The sequence below is a fragment of the Stomoxys calcitrans genome, chromosome 3 (genome assembly GCF_963082655.1).
Source record: "Stomoxys calcitrans chromosome 3, idStoCalc2.1, whole genome shotgun sequence".
Taxonomy (NCBI): Eukaryota; Metazoa; Arthropoda; class Insecta; order Diptera; family Muscidae; genus Stomoxys; species Stomoxys calcitrans.
The window spans coordinates 98,949,106-98,963,745 of NC_081554.1; the positions used below are offsets into that span (position 1 = coordinate 98,949,106).

Sequence of the window (14,640 nt, forward strand, 5' to 3'; positions counted from 1 at the left end):
ATATCTATGAAATCTATGAAATATTTCTCCAATAATCTCAAGAATCGGAAGAGAGTACTTCATGCCACTTTTGGTGGAGATCGGTTGACAATTGACCTCATTATTGCACTATTACTCACAAACGATAACACATATATGGGAGCTTTATTTAAATCTGAACAGATTTCTTCTCATTTCAAAGGCTTCGTCTCCAGGAAAAACAAAACGCTGCGCTAAATTTGAAGATAAGTGGATGAACATTGAGATGTGAACATTAACATGGAGCGACAGACAGACGGTCCAAGCGAATCAGAAGGTGATTCTGTGTCGATCCATATACTCATCACGCTCTCTTCTTTCCGGGTGTTACAAACAAATGGACTTGTAATAACGTATATATAGTAGTATAAAGGGTACAAATACTCAATGCAAAGCCAGATTCAAAGTCAAGCCGAACTTAGAACGACACCATGTGATGCACTGATTCTGCACTAAATGCTTCTCCTATTCGCTTTGAGTAAAAGGAAATGCTACACCTAATGACTCCCATATTCCCTTTTAGTATAAGGAAATGCTTTCCTACAGGCGACAAGTAAACTTCTTTTGTGAAAAATATTGGGGGTTTGTTACGATGAAAGCACATGATTTTTTATGATAAATTCATGCAAGAATTTGTGACAAATACACATTTTTTTACCCATATAATAACTTTCATTCTTGATGAATAACATTTTTATTCAGGGTTTCAACTGGCTTTTTTTCGTAAAAAAAGTCGCAATGTTTTTCAATAAAGAGTTTGAAAAGTTTATTTATGGTTAATGAATTATTTTTTTGTGTGCGGTTATAATACAAACTTAATTTTTTTTTATTCATTAGATTTTTGCCTTCTTATATAACCGAGCTGCTCAACATATTGACTACTCTTCAAAAAGCAATGATCGCTTAAATACTCACACTTTTTCTCTCTCTCTCTCTTGTAGGAGAGACACAAGGCATTAAGTATTGGTTTGGTAAAAGAAATATCGTTTGCGGCTACCGTAATATTTTTGACATTAAAGAACATTTGATTGTACAATAAAAGAAAAAAAAAACCTTTGCCGTTACTTATGTTCAATAATTCTACATTTATCGCTAACGTTTGATATGTTGGAGCGAAACCTTAAACAGGTACAATAAAAATAAGAGTGATTTTTTTTGTCATAAATACGCTCCAAACCTTTTATTTTTATTTTGTGTGCCTTACAAATCACCTGTTGCTGTATGCTCTTTATTACCACACTACTGCTGAATCAGCTGCACAGCTGCGTCAGCAACACATAGTCCGACACAAACTTATAAAGCGGCTGACAGAGTTTGTCTTGAATACACACAAACATTCATATTCGTATGCTTGCTCTGACATTTTGTTTGATCTGCTGTTCGTTCGTGCACACCCCCTTGGCATTGGTGGATGGATGCCTTTTGGTTTCTTTGTGAGGTTTGAAAAAAGTATTTCATTAAGTTTTACGCATGATTTCACCTGGTATTGAGAAAAATAAGAGAAGCCACACCAATACATCTTACAACTATTACAAAGGTGAGTGAATTTAAGTATGCGTGTGTGGGTATATAATATAAAATACCAAGTCAGAGATTTGACTTTGTGTATTGTTGTAATACACCTCTCAGGGGATATTTAATTCTATTATGAGAGGAGGTAACAAAACTCTTACATATTAAAAAAAAAAGTGACCCCCAAATTAAGGAAAAATGAACTAAATGATGGTAAAATTGGACAAGATTTACAAAATGTTGGTCTATCTATACTTTAGGAAAGTTAAAAGGTAATATATATATATTTGAATAAAGCGGAATATTTCTCCAATATTATTTATTTATCCCTTAATGTGCTGATGGTTTCCAACGTTTGTAGTAAGGATAGAATATACTCAAATATATTTTACTTGCATTAAGGAGTACATCTTTTCTATTTTCGGGAATACTTACGTAAAAGATTTTAATAATCCATAAGAATGCAAATAATCCATAAAATGTAAATTTGTCCATGAACATTTCATTAAGAAACAGGGTCAACTTCTCACATATCAATGAGAGCAGTCCGATTCAAGTTTAAGCTCAATAAAAGGGCTTTTTATAGCCAAGTCCAAACGACGTGCCGCTGTGCGACACCTCCTTTTTGAGATTTTTTTCATGGCATAGTACCTCACAAAAGTCGCCAGCATTAGGAGGGTATAACCACCGCTGAAAATTTTATGATGGTCTCGCCTGAACCCAGGCGTTCAGCGTCATAGGCGGATATGCTAACTTCAGCGCTAACGGTGGCCTCCATTGGGTTAAAAAAAAAAAAAAAAAACGTTTGAAAATTTTAATGAGAACAAACTAATTTGTTCACTTGGTTTTGCTTTTATTCTAACCGCGTAAAGTGAAATAAAATTTTTATACCATATGGGGGTAAATTTTTTCTAGAAAATAAGATACTCCTTGTTTTTAGTGTACGTGGTCGTTTGATTATGCGTATACAGAAATTCACGCGCACTTATCTGTATAAAGTCCAGAGTAGGAAATCTTAAAAATAAGACTTAACTTTCTCTCTGTTGTCGGTAAATTGTATGTCACATCAATATTGAGACTTAAAGGAACCTTATTCCCTAGTAGGTTTTGAATTGCTGGACTATTTTTAAATGATTGACTAAATGAACTACTAACTGACTAAATCAACAGCTAAAGCAATTTAAAGAACATAACTATTTAACTTGACTTCCTAAACAAACAGTTAAAGCTATTCAAAGCAAGCCTAGCAATATGAATCAAAATTAATTTCTTAACTATCGTTAATCAGATATATTAAATTTTTCTTGTTTTAAACTTGCTCTTTTTCGACTTGCAAATACACAGGAAACAGTAAAAGCAAAAAAGTTTAAAACTTGTATTAATCATGTCCTCCGTACATTTATTTCAAATGGCCGGATCTGGTTAATATTAGGCGTCTACATCGTGAGGTCTTATAGAAGTCACAAGTTTGTTTTTTTTTAACGCTTTACCTGTTTGCTTAAGAAGTCAAGTAAACTTATTTTGTTTTTGGCTTTTGCTGTTGCTGTTGCTTATTTATTTTTCATAGTCACATCCTTAGTAATCAGTTTGCTTTTTTGTTTTAGACTGAAAAAAGTGCAAGCATAGTTAATTGTTCTGTGCTGTTACTATTTTGAAGTCAGCAATTCAAACCCTGTTCCCAAGGAATGCTACAGTTGTGGGCAAAGTTATATTAAAGGAATCTATTGCGGGATAGACGTTTGAGCAGCTTCCCCTCACGACTTTTCAATTTAATTGTGTTGTGGGTATGGTTCCTTGGCAATTAGTGGCTCTTTGGTGGTGTTGCTGGTCCGTCTCATTAATTGTTTTCTGATTTACATTGCGTTGATTTTAATGTTTCAAGATAAAAGCCAAAATTAATCATGTTCAAACAATCGTGAAACTGGGAAATTTCTCGCTGGTAATCAAATTAAATGTTTGGCATATCCATTAGAAATTAACATTCCAAATCAGTGTTTAATCTTCCATTCCTTGCTTGATGGCAATTAAAGTGTTCAGCCACGGTCCCTCTCGTCCCCCAGTCATTCGATGAGTGGTGTGTTGGTTGCTTGGTTTGCGGTGAAGTGGCGGCAATCGGTCGGGACACACAAAGCTCAACATCACACCAATCAACGGTTTCTGCGCTTTCAATTGTCTTTTATGTGTTTTTCACTTAAATGCCACTTGTCTCTACTTCACCCTTGCAGTAAAAAAATACTCTCCTTCCTGCAGGGGTTCCCTAAAGAAAATTGATGTGCATTACTTCCCCTGCTGTTTTGTTCCTTTCTCATTCATGGTTTTTGTTGTTTCTCGTTTATCATTTTGCTTCTTTGCACACACAAACGCTCACAAATGCCGAAAAGTGGTTCTCGATTTGACTTTTAAAAGTGTACAAGTGTCAGTTTTAAATACATTTTGTTTTTATGCTTCATGAAATTAACCTGATGTTGCAGCAGGCAACAACACAACAGCACTGCCAAGCAACACATGGAGCCGACGTCAGCGATGGTGCTGATGAAAATAGCTCTGACGATGATATCCCTGCTGTTTGCATGAATGTGTGTTTGTATGAGTGCGGCTTCATATCAGTTGGGTGATGTATGTGTACGGCTAGCAGTGACATCTGGTCGTTAATGCATTTTCTTGTGCTCTGCTTTCAGTTCACCGCTTTTCTTCTTTTCTTTTCCCTTTTATTCCTCCGACATACGATGGGGGTAAACTATTTTCGACATTCCGTTTGTAACGCAATTCTTATCCGATTTGGCTGAAATTTCGAGTGAAGTGAAGTTTTTTTCGGACTTCGAAAGACTGAACCGATTTGGCAGTTCATAACCTGATATAGCTGTCATATAAACCGATCTTCTAAATTGACTTCTTGAGCCTCTAGAGGGCGCAGTTCTTATCCAATTTGGCTGAAATTTTGCATGAGGTGTTTTTTCTGACTTCCATTGCCTGTGCCAAGAATGGTCTAAATCGGTTCATAACCTTATAAAAATGCCATAAAAACCGCTCATTAGATTTGACTTCTTGAACCTATAGGCGGCGCAATTATTTGGCTGAAATTTTAAACGTGGAATTTTTTATGACTTTTAGGAGGCATGAGCAGAGCGTTCCATCTGTATCTGTAGATCTATCTTCTATGTGTTTGAAAAAGTCATTCAAAGAACGTGTCAAAAGCGATCCATGGTGGAGGGCTTATAAGATTCGGCCTGGCTGAACTTAACGCGCTTTTGCTTGCTGTAGCTACCTCCATTCTCTCCCTTTAGATATCTGTGTTAGTCGTTTTCACAACAGCTTTAATCCGGTTGTTGTTGCCTCTTTTCGTGTTGCAAGCATTTTTCTCTTTGTTTTTTCTTCTTCTGAGTTGATATGGCATCTCTCTCGGTTTTAACCCAGGACTGTGTGTATATGTAAGGATGTGCACTCGAAGTTCCGTTTGTTGCAGACAATTTGATTTCAATGTCGTCACAAAATCATTTTTCAAAGCTCTTGAACATGAAATTCTTTGGCAGTTTTGAAAATGAAAATTGCCACTGACATGGTGTTTTCACTGAACTGAAGACAACAAAAGGGGCAAGAGAAAAAAAGCAAAAAAATATATTTATTGTCATTAAAGTGTGAACATTGTATTAAAGGTGGGCAGGTGAAATTATAATCACAGCATGATATAAGATCAAGAAACATTTACTTTGTTCGGCCAAGCAGTCAGTAGATTTGGAATACTAACATCGAAACACATGGGCTGCCTGTAATAGTCGTAACAAAGTTCACCTCTAGTTAGGTCTCCAGACGCTTTGTGTATTATGCACATTCCGCATTAAAAGTTCAACTTACCTTTGGTCCGTTAATGTGCAACTCCAATCTCAATTTCTACTTCATTGCTGTGGTTATTTTCTTGGTTTAATTCCACTTTATACTCCACTTGTATCCATATTTGAGATCTTTTATTTAAAACCTTTCACCTTAAATGTAATAGTAATACTACAGAATGACAAGATTCTGTTGGTCAGCGGTTTTATACAGGGTGGGTGACACGAACTGTTACCAATTTCACACACGTATATCTGCCAAACAAGGCAGCTCCATGATATTTGTTTCATTGACAGCCCATTATATTTTTCACAAAAGCAGTTGCTTCTTTTTAAAAGAAATTTATTTGTGATGGAGTTCAAGCGTAATAATGTGATTGCGTTATATTTGACCGGCTATTGTTGGCGATCCCAAGCACCGTAAAATGAACAAAATGTTTGCGTATCGCCCCAAAAATCGTTATAAAATACTGTTATCGTTGCCGAACGCCATCGCAGTGGTAAAAAAACTACAAAAGCCTGAAATGGTTCGGCTAATGAGACTTTGAGACTTGACTTCAACGAAATCCACGCTTCAAATGGCTAGTTTAGGTTTAAGTAGCAGTCCGCCATTAGACCCACTTTTCGTCCATTGTGATACCACAGGAACAGAAGAAGGAAGGTGCTTTCTAGTTCCTACCGTTGAACCATCCAGATCGCTTTAAAAAGCCCGAAACTTGCGAATGTTCACATCCGCTAAATCAGACAGGTTCTCAAAGAAATGAGAATCTAAAGTGGAACTCCTTCTGACTGCTAGTGCTGGACACACACAGAAGGTGTTCTATATATCAAATGGCCAAATATCTGAAAATATCTGCTGATAGGAAGAAGTATAAACGAGAATAAGGTAAACCTGACAAGTTCCAGAAGATACACTATTCTCAATTAACCGATCGCACATACCATAATTTAAGTCTGCAAGCGGCTACCCGGCTTTCCAATAATTTTCATCAAGCCTGGCGGAAAAGTAAATGCGACTTTTAATCGGGAAAACATTTTAAAAGCTGCTCTGGCAAACATTTCGGCCGTAGATCATTGACGAACGAACATGACTCGGCACTATCACATAAAGCACTTCTACACCAAGAATGGCCAAAAAGTCATGTTCCGCTGTGGCTATCCAGTTCGCTAGATTCCAGTCGGACATTTTTTATTTGGGCCATTTAAAAGTGTGAGGTAAGGACTAAAAAATATGCCAGTATGGCTGTGCTGAAGTAGGCCATTGTACAGGAATGACTGCCGTGCAACTGACCAACTCGGGTTTTGATCGATTACTTCCTAACCTTTTTGTCATTTGTATTGAACTGGTTCGTCTCAGCTGCCCTGTAGACCAACATTACGATTTGGCTGGCTTTGTGACATTATGTGAATTGGGTTTAGAACTGTGTGAAGTATGGTCAAAATCGGTCCATTACCTGGAATAACTGTCATATAAACCTATCTTCAGATTTTACTTTGATATTTTGCACGTAATGTCCTACTATGACTTTCAATACCCATGCCAAGTATTATCTAAAGCGCTCTATAACCATATATAACACCCATATAAACCAATTCACCTATTTGATTTCTTGGGCCTTTATAGGGCGCAATAATCGGGGATTATCATTGGGGACTGAGCCATATCGGTTCAAATTTGGATATCTCCGAATTTGACACCTTGAGCCCTTGCAATCCGCAATTTTATCCGATTTCTCCGCAATTTTAAATGTAATGTTCTGTCACGACTTTCAGCACTTTGAAGTCACAATTTTTGTCCAATTTGGCTGAAATTTTGCACCTAGGGTTCTATTGTAGCTTCCAACGTCCGTGCTTAGTATGGTACAATCCCAAGAAGCTACATTTTATGACTGAATTGGCATATATGTTTCGCATAGAATACACATATGCCCTTCAACTAAGTTCGTTCGAGTACATTTTTAGTACAACCCATGGTAGTGGGTTCCCAAGATTTGGTCAGGCCCAACTTTTGTAGCTGTTTTAATTCTATTTATATGCTAACATGTATGAATAATTTATAAAACATTTTAGCTGCATGGATTGTTTTTTTTCTAATGCTTCAAATGATATGCCAATTAAATTCATTTTATGCTTCCATTGAAAATCCGTTTTTTTATACCCACCAAAGTATGATTGGAAGAATATTCATTTAGTCATTCCGTTTGCATCGAAATACCTACAGCCTTCAAAAATTGGCATGTATACCTGAAATTTGGCACAGATACGGTTTTTTGATGCACGCTGGTTAAGTTCTTGAACGGACCATATTTGAATATAGCTGCTATATAGACCGATTTTCCGATAAAGGGTCTAATACCCATAAAAACTTTATTTTTCATCCGATTTTGCTGTAATTTAAAACAGTGAGTAGTTTAAGGCTTCCCGACAACTGACCCAAATATGGTTCAGATCGGACTATATTTAGATATATCTCCCGATAAAGGGTCTTTATTTATTACCCGATTTCGCTGAAATTAGCAACAATGGGTTATTTTAAGCCTCCCGACATCTGACTTAAATATGGATTAGATCGGTCCATATATAGATATAGCTGCCATATAGAGCGATCTCCCGATTAAGGGTCTGAAGGCCATAAAAGCTTTATTTATTACCCGATTTCGCTGAAATTTGCAACAATGGGTTATTTTAAGCCTCCCGACATCTGTGGTTCAAATGTGGTTCAGATCGGACTATATTTAGATATAGCTGTCATATAGACCGATCTCCCGATAAAGGGTCCGAAGGCCATAAAAGCTTTACTTGTTATCCGAATTCGCTGAAATTTGGAATAGTGCGCAGTTTTAAGCCTCCCAACGTCCGACCCAAATATGGTACAAATCGGACTATATTTAGATATAGCTGACATATAGACCGATTTGCCGATAAAGGGTCTAATGCCCATAAAAGCTTTATTTTTTATGCGATTTCGCTGAAATTTCAAACAGTGCGTAATTTTAAACCTCCTAATATTTGACGTTAATATGGTTCAGATCGGACTTTATTTAAATATAGCTGCCATATGTTCCGATCTGCCGATAAGGCGACTGAAGCCCATAAAAGCTTTATTTTTCATTCGATTTCGCTGAAATTGGAATCAGTGAGTAGTTTAAGGCCACCCGCCATCCGACCCTAATATTGTAAGAATCGGACTGTATTTTGATATAGCTGTCATATAAACCGATATGCCGGTTATGGGTCTGAAGCTAATAAAAGCTTTATTAGACCACTCAATGTCCATGCCGAATTTGGTTGTATAAGTTATCCACCGGATAGTGACGAAAGAGGGTTAGCATATATACCCGAGGTGGTGGGTATCCAAAGTTCGGCCCGGCCGAACCTAAGGTTTTTTTCTTGTTTTTGTTAATTATATCAATTTATGACTCAATCGCGTATGATACTAAATTCTCGCATGCAATAAAAAGTTCACCGAAAAATATATATTTTACTACAGTTTAATGTTTTTATCCACTTCACTTATAATAGTTTTATTGCAGAATCGTAATAGTGTTAATTGTCTTTAACGTATTTACACATTAGCCAAATTACAAAGGCCAATTGTTCGTTATTAACTATAACAAATAGTTTTTATAATGGCATTCTATTTTATTTTTCTGCTTCTTGCAAATTAAAATCATATCAACAAACGTAAAAACCATTTGAAAATGAATACTTTTCACTTTCTACTTCACAGCTTTTGCAAGTTAAACGAGAGATTTAAATTGAGATTGACCTATTTCCATTCAAGATGCTAATATTTTGGCTGACTAACTAGTATGAATGTCGATAATTTCACTTTTAATGAATGAGTCATGCTGCTAAAACCGTACCTGTTTAGTCCAAAGCGGAAGCCAAAAATGCAAATTATTGTTGTGAAATTCTCGAGCGCATTAGCAGTAACGCATTTCTGATTGATATGCCTATTAAAATGGTAGCAATAAGAAAATTGCGTATGGTGCATTTTACATTTTTATACCAAACAACAAAGCTGGGGCAATTTTAAATTGATTTTTCCATTTGTAACTTTCTGACTATGGCATGGCGTTGGTACGATTCAAGTTTTCTTTATAAAACTATGCACAGTTATCTTAGAACCAAATCGGTATTTGTTATCGTTTCCATTTTAGTCTTATGTTTCGACTAAATCAAATCAAAGTTAAAATATAAATGTATCTGTGTCCTTTCGGGCCCTAAGAAGACTGCATAGCACCATCTTTCTTTCTCTCTGTCTCTCTTTCTCACTCTAGCTAAATCGTAATTAGTTGCCATATTACATTTGCACCATCACAATTTAAAGTAAATCTCTTCAAGCTTCAGCAGCAGTGGACAAATGTTGCACTTTTTTAACTTAATTGAAATTGGCCCAGTTGAAGAGGAAATGGAATGACTTTGCTAGAGGACCACTAGAATATGCAAGATATGAAGAGAGCTGTTCTCCCTCCGTTTGCCTGTATCGCTTTTTATCTATTTTTATACAGGGGGGGGGGGGGAAGTGAAGGGTTTGCTTTGTTGCTCATCAAGCTACTAAGTGACATGTTGCGTCCTCTTGGAAGTATGAATGGGCCCTCTCTATCTCTCTAACTCACTGTCTGTCACTTGTCATAAGGAGAGGAGCACTGCCAAGTTGATGATTCGCTCAAAGGAAAGCATTAAAAACAAATAACCATACGCCACAGTATGCATATCGTATACATAGTATGTGTTTATTTGTGAGTGTGTGTGTGTGTATGTGCGCGAACGAGCTTCTGTGGATACCAAACAAAATAATTACACAATGTCCTTGTTGAAAGTGGTGGTGGCCTCATAGCGAATGATAAAGTATGTGCGGCCATGTGGGGGAAGGGATTGCAATGACAGAGGTAGCACCAGACACTTGCCATGTGGCATGTGTATGGCAGTCTGGCATATGGGCAGCCGCCACACACAGCATTAGCAAGAGTGGCTGCGGCACAAAGAACAGTCATGGAACACCGGCTACAAGTCAGCACTCGGCTGGGCCAAAAGCAGCAAGTGGTTGTTGCAGTTGAAAGTCGGCTGGTTAATTGAGCAAAAGTATGAGTGGGCTAACACAGGCACAGGCAGACAATGGGAATACATGAGCGGACCGACAAACATTCAGACATTGGATACATGTGATTTTGTTTTATTCTTCTGAGGCTGCAGCACTCATTAAATAAATGTAATAGCATCTAGATTTTCTGCAAGCATCAGTACGAGTGTAGTCGATGACACACTATGAGTCAGAGTTGTATAAAATGATGGCAAGCAAACTTTTACTTGAATTCTTCAGTCCATTTTCTCAATACTTTCACAATATCATAGCAAACAATTTTCCAGCTTTTTTTCCGAATTTGTTGTCATCGCCTCCAGAGAAAATGATATACGCTTAAAAGAAAGAAGTTATATCTCCTTTACTATCAAATGCTGTTAGGGTGATTTCTATAATGGAATAGAGCATTGCATTGGACATAAACTCCCTGTATTGCTTGTTTACACGATTCTCACTTTATACATAGTAAAGAACATACATTTTTCACTGAAAAAAGTTTTATTGTGTTTGTTTTTTGTTTTAATGATAATGACCGCAGCGTAGAGGTTGGCAGGATCGGCGCTGATCGTCTGGGCCCAAATCTTGGCATTAACATCAGAATAATTACTCAGCGGTGGTTATCCCCTCTTTAGTGCTGCTGTAAAGTATTTTGCCAAGAAAAAATTTTCTATAAAGAGTTGTGAACCAGCAGAACCCCGTTTGGCCTTTGCTAGAAGAAGGTACCTTATCATTAGTCTGAATCGGAAAGCACCCTTTTATATGCGACAAGTTTCCTCGCAGTTTCGTAATATGCACTTCTGAGGCTTCATTAAACCCTGATCTTGGTTCATTACTCAAAATCTCTTTGCTACGGCGCATATTTCAGAGATATGTACTTAGCATGAGGGGTTCACTCGTATTAAGGGACAAAATACTTCCCCTTTGCAGTGAGGCTTAGGTAACTGGATCGGCCTTGGATCATTTTTGGCATAGTGTTACTCACACTCCACAAATCAGCAGCTACAAACAACAAAGGACTAAAACTGTGAATTGTTCTATACACCGTACTCGGTCATTTATGTCCCTACATCGTCATTCCGTTTGTAACATCTCGGAGTATGTGTCTGAAACCTATAATTGGATCTAAGACTGTATGTCCGTCGGTCTGTCAAATGTCTTGTAAAATCTTTAATGTGTATTATCAGCAGCTCCCATCTCACGAATATCGGCATATGACTTCTTGAGCCCAGAGAGAGCGACCTCCCGATTTAACATGTTAAGCCTTTACAGAACGTTATTTTTATCGGATCACGAAACAGTTCATAACCTGGTATATGTATGCAGCTCCAATATAACCCATATCCCGATTTGACTTTTATCTCTACCTGGAAAGCAAAATTATATTTCGAAAGTGCTGAGATTTGTCATGTTGAGTTCTGTTATGACTTCCAACATCACTGCAGCGAAATGCTCCGCCATAGGCAAGGTTAGGTTAAGGGACACGCGTTTGGCAACCGCAGTTGTCAACCGCTTCACTCGGAGACCTCTGGTCCATTACGTTCGTCCTAGAAAGAAAAAAAAAAATTAGGAAGGAAGAAAGAAACGAAAGCCATTAGAAAAATGTGAATAGACACTAAAAAGCCAGCATTGAGACCGAAAGATGTCTCGTCGATTAGAGGGCCGCCATGGCAGACTCTTTCAGAATTCCACAATGACTCGGGTGTAGATAGAATGTAGAGAACTTAGTAAAGAGAGAAGGTTTTCATTCATAATCCCCTACATGACGACACTGCACCCATCCAGATGTCTATGGGACTCCATAATTACTAGGAATTCAACAAAAACCTCTACCAAAGAATGACGGGAGCCCCCAGCACAAAGCAACTTCCCCGGAAAGACAACCTCCAGGTCGCCATCGAAGAAAGATCGGCTCTGCACATAGTCCGTCGCATCGCCAAAGTCACCTAGTCGTCCCAAGCCAACTGCCTTCTGCAGAACGAAGATCGCCATGTCCCTGACTCCCTCAATCTGAGATTAGTATTCTACGCCGCGTATTTCAAGCACAAGTGGATATGTATCGCATTCTGCGCTGCTCTTGGAACATTCCTCACCGCCCCCAATATCAGCACTGGCGTAATACCCTGCGAATACACACCTTCTCGAGAGCTCGGTGTCTCCCCAGGCACCTATTGGTGAGTATCGGTTGAACCACAGCTGTGTATATCCAGTGGACGGTATTCGACCTGAGTCTACAACTCCTGCTCAACGAGTTGCAACATGGGTTGAGTGCATTTAGCTCCGGTTTGACTCTCTACTTAACGTTTCTTCTTCAGTTCTGATTCTGGTCCATTTCAACTGATGAGCTGAATTTTAATTATATCTCAAGAGTTTGGTTTTGTTTTGTGGCCTTTTTTAATTACTAAATGCAACGACAACAACGGAACACGGAAGCTTTGTTTTTATCAGTTTGGAGAATCACCTAACCCACCACCTACAACAACAACAACAACTGTAATGGCAAGAACTTAATCACACTCTCATAGTAATAAAAATAATAATAAAGTCGACCAAAGAGTTGACACATTTCGTGGAGAAATGTTAAAGTTAGGTGAGAATGCGAGAACCGGATGCAATCAGTGGCAAATGTTTGCGAGTAACTCTTTTGTACGGGGTTGGGGGCATCCATGTGTGCGTGATTCCGTAAGAGCATCACAAGAATCTAGTCCTGTGGCTATGGAAAAGCAACATTAAAATCTGTCAACGGCACGTTTTTATATCCAACACAAAAGGAATACCTTCACATAGATGCGATTATGAAGAAAAACGCCATCATTGCGGATAAGGAAGTAGCCGAGACAAAGAAAATATTAAACAAATTTCTTTAACATAACATTTCTAGGATGCCCCTTGATTGTGGAAATTCTGGAGAAACTGATGTGTCAGCGCGCCTTGGTGTGAGTTAGAACGAAGAACGCGAGGTGTTTGACATTCATGCCGCTATTAAAACAACTTTAATGCCTAAAGGTGCTGATGTGTTTAATTCAAAACTAAAATCAGCAGCAACAATTTCATTTGCTCATTGCTAGGCATGGGTGTGCACCAATCCACCCATACATCTGCCGGGCTTTGTCGCACAGTGTTGACTTTTAGTGTATTCATTGGACACAAATAGTTAGAGTTAACATAGAGCTTTAAAATTTTGCGCAGAGATATATCTAAGTGTAATATAGAAAAAAGTGGAGTATGGTCCAAATCGGTCTATAGCCTGATATAGCTCTCATATAATCCGATCTCCCGGTTTAAATTCTTGAGCCTCCAGAGGTCGCAATTATTACCCGATTTGCCTGAAAATTTGCATGATGACATCTGTAACGAGACTCAACAACTACCACAAGTATAGTTTAAATCGGTCTATATATGATATATCTTCCTTCTAAGCCGATCTCCCCATTTAACTACTTGAGCCTCCACAGGGTGCAATTACTATCCGATTTGAATGAAATTCGTTTTCGTCCATTGTAATACCACGGAACATAAGAAGAAAGATGCCTCCTACCGTTGAACCATCCAGATCACTTTAAAGCCCAATAACTTGCAAATGTTAATGTCCGCTAAATCAGACAGGTTCTCAAAGAAATGAGAACATAAAGTTGAACTCCTTCTGACTGCTGCTGCGGGACACACACACAGAAGGTGTTCTACAGTCTTTTCTTCCCCGATGTCCCTACAGCTTCTGCAAAAGTCGTTGCTGACAACCTTCAGTCTGTCAGCATGTTTTCCGATTAGACAGTGACCTGTCATGACGGACAGCATAACTGAGACATCTGTTCTAGCCAATGACAGCAAAGCAGTTGACCTCTGCAAGTCTAGATTAGGCCACATAGTTTTGGAATGCTCACTGCCCCCTCTTTGTGACCATCTATCATTTCTTGTCCTTCGAGCCTGGTCCTGAAAACTTAGCTTACATGTCGCTAGAGGCATACCCACAGATTCCAGTGTCCCTCGAATGTTTATGGTAGTTCCTAGTCTCACAAGTTCATCCGCTTTACATTTTCCTGGGAAATCTCTGTGGCCCGGCATCCAAAATAGGTGAATTTTGAACTGTTCAGACATCTCGTTGAGAGATCTGCGACTGCCGAGGGTGGTTTTTGTGTTCAGAAATACGTTCTCCAGGGATTTAATGGCTGCCTGCCGTCTGAGAAGATATTTATGCCAATC

At 38.3% G+C, this 14,640-nt stretch overlaps 1 protein-coding gene and 1 long non-coding RNA gene across 4 annotated transcripts in view; both read left to right on the forward strand.

Moving 5' to 3' along the window:
• LOC106084285 (hemicentin-2) overlaps positions 1 to 14,640 on the forward strand; it is a 518,476-nt gene that overhangs the window by 131,665 nt on the left and 372,171 nt on the right. The window lies entirely within an intron of this gene.
• On the forward strand, positions 2,815 to 3,509 carry LOC106084289 (uncharacterized). Its single transcript, XR_001220791.2, has 2 exons — positions 2,815 to 2,978; positions 3,135 to 3,509. It is a non-coding gene; the product is annotated as an uncharacterized LOC106084289 (long non-coding RNA).